The sequence below is a fragment of the Pteropus medius genome, unplaced genomic scaffold (assembly GCF_902729225.1).
Source record: "Pteropus medius unplaced genomic scaffold, Ma_sr-lr_union100, whole genome shotgun sequence".
Classification (NCBI taxonomy): Eukaryota; Metazoa; Chordata; class Mammalia; order Chiroptera; family Pteropodidae; genus Pteropus; species Pteropus medius.
In genome coordinates, this window is record NW_024347791.1 from 30,366,451 (window position 1) to 30,376,393 (window position 9,943).

Consider the following 9,943-nt stretch of genomic DNA (forward strand, 5'->3'; position numbering starts at 1 on the left):
ATACCCCATAACTCTTGCTGAGCAGCCCCAAGCCTGACACTGGTGGCAGCCAGCATCAGTTCCCAGCTTGGCCTCTTGAGGCACCACCAAGCCCAGCGCAGGTGGCGGCCATTTACAGCTTGCTTGATGAATCTTACCATGTGGCCCCAGGCAGGGGACAGGCTTAGGCTAATCTTGGCCTGTGGCAAGGCCCTTCCCTGGAGGTCCCAGAACTGGCATGGATGGTAGCTGACTTTGGACCCAGCCAGAGAACCACCCAGGGCTACATCTGAGGATGACACACACAAAGGGTGGGCTGGACAGGCACCAGTGCCCTGACAGAGTGAATCCTGCTCGGTAGGGTCAACCCTTGCACAACAGCTCCTCCAATATAGTCATTGGTCTGTCCTCACAACCAATCAACCCAAGGGTCAATCTCTCCCACTGACATGCAAACAGCAATCAAGGCTGAACCACAACAGGAGGGCTCACATCACTCACACAAGGGACATAACTGGAGAACCTGGCTTAGGTGATCAGGGAGATTATGCTACTGGGCCTCACAGAACGCCTACTATATAAGGTGACTCTACTAAGACCAAGAGACCTAGCAGCTCTACTTCAGAATAGAAACAAACATAGGGAGGCAGCCGAAATGGAAAGAAAAGAAACATGTCTTTTTGGAACAAAGCTCCAGAAAAAAAACTAAACAAAATGAAGATAAGCAATCGACAAGAAGCAGATTTCAAAACTCATTTTAAGGATACTAAATGATCTCAGTTAGAACTTCAACAAATAAACAGAAAACATAAAAATGGAGATGGAAAACATAAAAAAAAAAACTGTCAGCAATGAAGGATACAATAACTAAAATAAAGAATACATTACAGGGAATCAACAGTAGATTAAATGAAGCAGAGGATCAAATCAGTGATATAGAAGATAAAGTGTCAGATAACACCCAATCAAAACAGCAACAAGAAAAAAGAATCGGGAAAAAAAAAAAAAATGAGCACAGTTTAAGAGGCCTCTGGAACAACATTAAGCATACCAACATTCACATCATAGGGGTAACCAAAAAGAGAAGAAAGAGCAAAAAAATTGGAAATCTATTTGAAAATAATAACAAAACTTCCCTAACCTGGCAAACAAAACTAACATATAAGCCCAGAAAGTGCAGAGAGTCCCGAACAAGATGAACTCGAAGAGGGCCACACCAAGACACATCATAATTAAAATGTCAAAGTTTAAAGACAAAGAGAGAATCTTAAAAGCAGCAAAATAAAAGCAGTTCGTTACCTACATGGGAGTGCCCATAAGACTGTCAGCTGATTTCTCAACAGAAATTTTGCAGGCCAGAAGGGATTGTCATGAAATATCCAAAGTGATGAAAAGCCAAGACCTACAACCAAGATTACTGCACCCAGAAAGCTATCATTTAGAATCAAAGGACAGATAAAGAATTTCCCAGACAAGAAATCTGAAGGAGTTCATCAACACCAAAGGAATGAAAAGAAGGAAAGAGGAGGAGGAGGAGAAAGAAATAATATGAATAATAAAATGGCAATAACTACATATCTATCAATAATTACTTTAAATGTAAATGGATTAAATGCTCCAATCAAAAGACAGAATGGCTGAATGAATAAGAAAACAAGAACCTTACATATGCTGCTGACAAGAGACTCACTTTAGATTGAAAGACACACAGAGACTAAAAGTAAGTGTATGGAAAAAAAATATTTTGTGAAAATAGAAACAATAACAACAAAAGGCTGAGGTAGCAATACTTATAACAAACAATATGTGATATGACACACAAACAAATTAAAAAATAAGAATTATATGATCATATCAATAGATCCAGAAAAAGCCTTTGACAAGATATAGCATCCATTTATGATCAAAGCACTTAACAAAATCGGTATGGAAGAAAAGTACCTTAACATAATAAAGGCCATCTATGACAAACCCTCAGCCAACATTATACTTAATGTCAAAAAACTAAAAACCTTACCTCTGAGATCAGGAACAAAGCAAGGCTGTCCACTATCGCCACTGTTATTCAATATAACTTTGGAGGTCCTAGAGAGTGCAATCAGGCAAGAGAAAGATATAAAAGGCATCCAAATAGGAAATGAAGAAGTCAAACTGTCACTATTTGCGGATGACATGATTCTCTATATAGCAAACCCTCAAGACTCCACAAGAACACTATTACAAACAATAAGCAAATACAGTAAAGTTTCTGGATATGAAATCAATGTTCAAAAATTTATAGCGTTCCCATATTCTAATAATAAGGTGTCAGAAAAAGAAGTAGAAAAAAAATTTCTTTTGCAATAGCAACAAAAAGAATCAAATACCTAGGAATAAATTTAACGAAACATGTGAAGGATCTACATAATGAAAACTATAAGATGCTATTAAAAGAAATCAAAGAAGATATAAAGAAATGGAAAGAGATTTCATGTCCTTGGATTGGAAGAATAAACATAGTTAAAATGACCTCTTTACCTAAAGCATTACACAAATTTAATGCAATCCCCATCAAAATACCATTGGTAGTTTTTAAAGAAATAGAGCAAAAAATCATCAGATTCGTATGGAAGCACAAAAGACCTCGAATTGTCAAACCCATCCTGAGAAGAAAGAATGAGGCTGGAGGCATCACTCTACCAACTTCAAATTATACTACAAAGTGACAGTAACAAAAACGACATGGTATTGGCAGGAAAACAGACACACAGACCAGTGAAACAGAATCAAGAGTCCAGAAGTAAATCCATATTTCTATGGGCAAGTAATTTTTGACCAAAAAGCCAAAAACGTACAGTGGAGAAAGGAAAGTCTCTTCAATAAATGGTGCTGGGAAAACTGGAAAGCCACCTGTAAAAGAATGCAACAAGACTGTTGTCTATCACCACACATCAAAATTAACTCAAAATGAATTAAGGACCTAAATATAAGATCTGAAACAATAAAACACATAGAAGAAAACATAGGAACTAAACTCAAGGAACTCGGACTTAAAGAGGATTTTATGAATTTGACCTCAAAAGCAAGGGAAGTAAAAGCAAAAATAAATGAATGGGACTACATCAAACTAAAAAGCTTCTGCTCAGCAAAAGAAATCATCAACAAGGTAAAGAGAAAACCACCTGAATGGGAAAATGTATTTGCAAACAACGCCTCCGATAAGGATCTAATATCCAAAATATACAAAGAACTCATATAACTCAACAACAATGAAAACCAAATAATCCAATCAAAAAATGGGCAGAGGACCTGAACAGATACTTCTCCCTACAGCACATAGAAATGGCTAACAACTATATGAAAAGATGCTCAACATCACTAGCTATTAGAGAAATGGAAATCAAAACCACAATAAGATACCATCTCACACCTGTTAGAATAGCTATATTCAACAGGACAGGTAGTAACAAATGTTGGAGAGGATGCAGAGGAAAAGGAACCCTCATACACTGCTGGTGAGACTGTAAATTGGTACAGCCACTATAGAAAACAGTATTGAGTTTCCTCAAAAAACTAAGAATTCATCTAGCATATGATCCAGCAATCCCACTGCTGCGTATTTACCCCAAAGACTTGAAAACCCATATCCTAAAAGATATTTGCACACCTATGTTCACAGCAGCATTATTCACAGTGGCCAGGACATGGAAGCAACCGAAGTGTCCTGCAATAGATGATTGGCTAAAGAAGCTGTAATATACTAAGCCATAAGAAGAGATGACTTGAAAACTCATATCCTAAAAGATATTTGCACACTGATGTTCATAGTAACATTATTCACAATGGCCAGGACATGGAAGCAACCAAAGTGTTCTATGATAGATGATTGGCTAAAGAAGCTGTGGTACATATATACAATGGCATATTACTCAGCCACAAGAAGAGATGAAATACAGCCATTTGCAACATCGATGGAACTCGAGATAATCATGCTAAGTGAAATAAACCAGATAGAAAAAGTTGAAAATCACATGCTATCACTTATATGTGGGATATAAACCTAAAATCAACAAAGGAACAAGACAAAAAGCAGAGACTCATGGACATGGACTAGAAGGTACGCAGGGAGGGAGGAGAGGGGTGGTAGGTGGGGTAAAGGAGGTCAAATATAGGGGATTAGAAGGAGGAGGATGTGGGTAAAGGAGATCAAATATATGGTATATCTGATATGGTATATTTGAAGGAAACTGGATTTGGGGTGGTAAACACACAACAGAATATATAGACGTCAAATTATAACGTACACTTGAAAATTATATAATTGTATTAACCAATGTTACTCCAATAAACTTAATTTTAAAAAAGAAACAAAAAAAATCAATATCGTATGAATGTATGTCAATAAAAGATACTCAATAAAGCTTATAGGAAAAATCATGATTCTATCCTAAACATGAGCTCATGCTGGAAACATAGTAGTTACTAAATAAATAGCTGTTGAATTAATAAATGAATGAATTTTTAATCCTATATTTAATGATTCTGTTTTTAAAGACCGGGATGCATGGCTTGTAGTGAATTTCATCATTAGGTTTTGATCTCTCATTCCAGATGTCAATTAATACTTTAACTAGCCTCCCTAATTATATGTCATTCAGAACATTGAAAATATGTCTTGTGTACACCCATACCACCCTGAATGCCTGATCTCGTCTGAAAATATGTCTCCATATCTTTATTCTAGTTGGTATTAATGAATTGCTTGACCACAAAATTTTGCCCTGGTTTACAGAGTTTAATAATTATTCAAATCTATTCTTCATTTTCTACTCTTCACACCTGTGGCAGAAGCAATAACGTTCACAAAATATTTCATTTATTTATTTTCATGTCCTGGGACTCTACAGTAGCGTGAGTTGGCTCTATCCTAAACCACTGAATCAGAAACTGTGAGAATAGGGCCCAGTAATTGGTCTTTTAACATGCCCTCCGGGTGATTCTGTTGAAAATTAAGTTTTGAAATTCATGTGCGTATCCAATAAATGACCAATTAAATATCTAGTCATTCTTTCATCACCTTAATGAATATAAGATCCACGGTAAAATTATTCTGTTTTCTGTTTACTGCTATATCATTAGCATATAGAAAAATCTGGTACATAGAAGGCGTACAATAAATATTTGTTTAATGAATGAATAATACATCTTTGTTTAAAATAAAGCATCATGACTTCAGACATCCTTCTTTCCTATATTCTCAAAAGTAGCATTGCATGAAATCAGAGATGACAATAAAAAAGGAGAAAATGAAATAAAGACTTTGTAGAGAAAGCAGTAATTTAAAAGATCTTTCGCTTTCTTAAAATTCTTATTTTTCTCTATTAGTTGTCATTATGTATATTGTCTTTTCTTTAATTCTATAGCAATTAATTACCTTATACTCTCAGTTGTTTTCAAAATTCTAAGACGAAAAAAAATTAAATGGTTCTCCTAGATGTTGAACTTACTTTGGTGGCCATGAGATTGTGCATTGTCAAAGTCCAACTATGGAAGTATAATTAAATAAGCTCTGAAATCACTATATTTGCACTAAAGCAAATGATTTCCATAGGCTTCTCAAAAGCTGTGAGTAAGTGTGATAGAAATACCAAGGTAGTCTTATTCTTGCGAGATAACTTTGAGAGCCAACTTTGTCTGGATGACTCCCCAACAAGAGCCTTGTGGAACTCTTCTTAAACATCATGGCAGTCTAGGACATTTTTACTCAGACTTCCTTTCCTCTCTCCTTCACTCAAACTTGGAGCCATGTGAGTTTAACTAATATTCTGAATGTAGTTATATATCTAAGCAATTAGTGACTTCTCTAAGCATTTGAAGGAAGAGGATATTGTGGGAAAATAAGTATTTTAAACAAATTTAATTGTGAGCCCCAATAAAATGGCAAGAAAAAAATTAGGATTGATGACAAAGGGAGGCATATAAAATAAAAATTTAGTATAGCTGATTCACCTAAACTAGGCAAGATTTTTTTTATTCAGAGCTAGTCTTAAGAATAGAAATTTGTATGTGATATAACTTACTAAAGACTTTCCTACTGACTGTCCACCCACTGCCAAAGTTCTCCAATTCCTAGCTTATGTCTAAAACTCCACGATTAATGCTTTCTCTATTGACAAAACTTTCATGCCTAATATAATGCAGACATGATATTTTGCTTCGAGGTCATATTTTAAAGCAATTATATATAATGTTAATATAAATATATATAATAATATATTAATATTAATACACAATATATAACATATAATACATAATTAATATAAATGTATTCCTGTGTATTATATATAAATACATATATTAATGTTAAGTGAAAGATAACATCATTTTTGGAGTACATATCAATAAGAGAAAGTCGTAGATAGAGCAGATGAGGAAACTTGACTCCTAAATAATTGATGTCTTCATTGAGAACAGGTAACACTGGCAATAGTGACTCTGAGGCAATTATGCAGAAAAGCAAGGCAAGAATACTGAAAACTTACTTTAAATTTCATACAGAGTTGGAGTTACTAATAATTTATTACTACTACATAGCCAAGATATATGAAATTTTGACCAAGTGTAGTTTAAATAATATTTTTTTCTCACATAATGGGAAGTTCAGAGGTTACTGTCCAGTGTTGGCACAATGACCATCAGAAAATAAATAGATCCTCCCACTCTGCAGTGGTTAGACTGTCTGCTTTCATGCTTATGGTTTTAACTTCGTAATCATAGTATGGCTATTGCATCTCCAGCATCATGTCTACATTGCAGGCAAGAAGATGGAAGGACGTGGGCATGTCAGCATAGTCTCTCTGTTTTTATTGAGAAAATAAAAACTGACCTGGCAGAATTTCACTTACATCTAATTAATAAGAATTATGTCACATGGTCAATTCTAGCTAGAATGTAGCCAAGGAAGAGTATTGCATGTCCATCCTAACCATATATACAATATTAAAATTATGTCAACTACTTTGGCCTACCCAGATACTCATTTAATAAGAGTTTTAAAAAAAAATTCTTGGTATAATGGAATAAGAAAAACAGCAACTGCTATCATCTGGCTCTTTCTAGTCTGCATTTTACATTTTATTCTGTTTAATAGGTACCTCTGTCCAGTCATTTTTAGAACTATTGGCTGAGCCCATGAAAAAGTATGAAGAACTACTTAATAAGACAAAGATCATTATAATATACTGGCCTTGAAAGAGCTTGTCGTTTTACAGGGCACATAAGAAGCAAACATAAAAAAAGAGAATCTCATATTTACCTCTTATGTTTATGCTTAAATGTAATTGTACTGATATACACGATGTATTTCCCAAGTTGTCTATCACTTGTGTGTGATGGGTGACCTCCCTTCTTCTTACATAAATAAACTGTCTTCACTGTTTTGAGTCACTTTAATAATATCTCTCCTCAACATAGCTGATGATGTTATTTGGGAATGCTTCAGTATTTTTAATCTTTCCAGGTTTCAGAAAGTCTTCTATACAAATTTGGAGCTCTCCTCCATGTTATTAGGAATTGTGTGAGGGTTTCTGTTGTATATTCAGTTACATATGCTGCATCCATGCATTTGGAATACTGGGAACACAGATGTTCTTGGTTCCCAGACATTTCCAGCTTTTATTCCTCTGCAAGTAAATTTTTAATTACATATTTATCAAAGTATTTTACTTACAGTTGGTCCTCACCCTTAGCACTAAATCAGCCATATTGTAGCAATTGACCTTTTAGTTCTGGTTTTCCTCTCCTCTCTTCTAGGCCGTCAGGAGTAACCAAAGATGTTCTAAGTTCTCCTCATAGCTTAGAAGGCAGCTTCAGTTCTAAAATGAAAGGATTCAATGGAGATGACAATGGTAATTTCATGAAATGTAAAGCCAAAAATATTAGAAAGACAAACGTGAAATAACGAATGTTGATATTCATTATAGAATATCAAGTGGTATAGTTGTCATTAAATTGTCAAATTATAGATAGATAATTTAATATTTTCCATATTTAAATCACCTGGAGATATTATTAAAAACCCTGATTCCATGACACACCCTAGACTTTATAAATCCAAATTTCAAGAAAGAAACTTTTGAGAAGCAATTTTTCAACTCCTTCTCGAGTCTCTGTCAGTTTTGCCTCCACTCCAGCATCCACTGTGCCCATGAGGGTGACCCAGAAGACCTACAAAGTGTCCATCTCTGGTCCCCGGGCCTCCAGCAGCAGCTCGTACCCTAGTGCTCTTGGCATCCATATCAGCTCCTCAGCCTTTTCCCGGTGGACAGCAGCTACCAGACTGGCCTAGGCATCAACATGAATTTAGCTGGGGGTTATGGCAGTACTGGAGGTATGGGGAGCATCATAGCTATCCAAGAGAACCAGAGCCTGATGAGTCCCCTGAAGCTGGAGGTGAACCCCAACATCCAAGCTGTGCACATCCAGGAGAAAGAGCAGATCAAGACCTTTGACAACAAATCTACCTCCTTCATTCAGGTGTGGAGCCTGGAGCAGCAGAACAAAATTCTAGAGACCAAGTGAAGCTTCCTACAACAGCAGAGGACCATCGCAAACAACATGGACACATGTTTGAGAGCTATATCAACAACTTCCAGCAGCAGCTGGACATGCTGGCCCAAGAGAAACTGAGGCTAGAGGCTGAGTTTGGCAACATGCAAGAGCTGGTGGAGGACTTAAAGAATAAGTATGAAGATGAGATCAACAAGCACATGGAGATAGAGAATGAATTTGTCCTCATCAAGAAGGATGTGGATGAAGCTCACATGAACAAGGCAGAACTGAAGTCTGGCTTGGAAGGGCTGATCAAAGAAACCAACTTCTATAGGCAGCTGTATGAAGAAGAGACTCATGAGCTGCAGGCCCAGATCTTCAACACATCTGTGGCGTTTTCCATGGACACCACTCCCTGGACAGCATCATCGCTGAGGTCAAGGCATAATACTAGGAGATTGCCAGCTGAAGCTGGGCCAAAGCTGAGACCATGTACCAGATCAAGTATGAGGAGCTGCAGACATTGACTGGGAAGCACGGGGATTATCTGCATCTCACCAAGATAGAGGTTTCTGAGATGAATCGGAACATTAGTCAACTCCAGGCTGAGATTGAGGCCCTCAAAGGCCACAGGCTTTCCCTGGAGGCTGCCATCACTAATGCCAAGCAGTGTGGAGAGCTGACCCTCAACGATGCTCAGGCCAAGGTGACTGAGCTGGAGGATGTTCTGAAAAGGCCAAACAAGACATGGCTCGGCAGCTGTGCAAATACCGGGAGCTCATGAACATCATGGTCCTGACCCTGATAGATGAAGATTGCCACCTACCGCAAACTGATTGAGAGTGAGGAGAGCCGGTTGGAGTCTGGGATGCAAAACATGAGTATCCATACCAAGACCACCAGCAGCTACTTAGGTGGGCTGAGCCCCACCTATGGGAGCCTCACAAGCTCTGGCTTCAACTATGCTCTGAGCTTCCAGTCCCACTTCAGCTCCGGTGGGAGCTCTGACTCCTTCAGCTGCACCAGCATCAGCTCCTCCAAGACCATGTCTGTGAAGAAGAATGAGACTCGTGATGGGAAGCTGGTGTCTGAATCATCTGAAATCCTGCCCAAGTAAACAGCTACAGCAATCCCTTCTGGCCTCTGAGCCTGTCAGAAAGGAGCTGTGCAGGGAGGGGACCATCAGGTATAGGAGACCCATCTGAGGCTCAGCCTCAGTCCTCAGCCCAACCCTGGGGAAAGAGTCTGCTGCCCAGGGGACCACCTATTATCCATGCACCCAACTAAAAGCCAAGTCAAATGTTTTCTCCAAAATAAAGTCTTAGCTGGCTCTGTCAAAAGAAGAAGAAGGAGGAGGAGGAGGAGGAGGAGGAAACTGTTTAAATAACTTTTATGATCAGAATTTGGAGAAACACAATGGTATTTGAATGTTTAT

The 9,943-nt window shown here is 37.6% G+C and overlaps 1 pseudogene; it reads left to right on the top strand.

Moving 5' to 3' along the window:
* The first annotated feature begins 274 nt into the window (after positions 1–274).
* LOC120615153 (keratin, type II cytoskeletal 8-like) lies at positions 275–9,625 on the top strand (annotated as a pseudogene).
* The last annotated feature ends 318 nt before the right edge of the window (positions 9,626–9,943 follow it).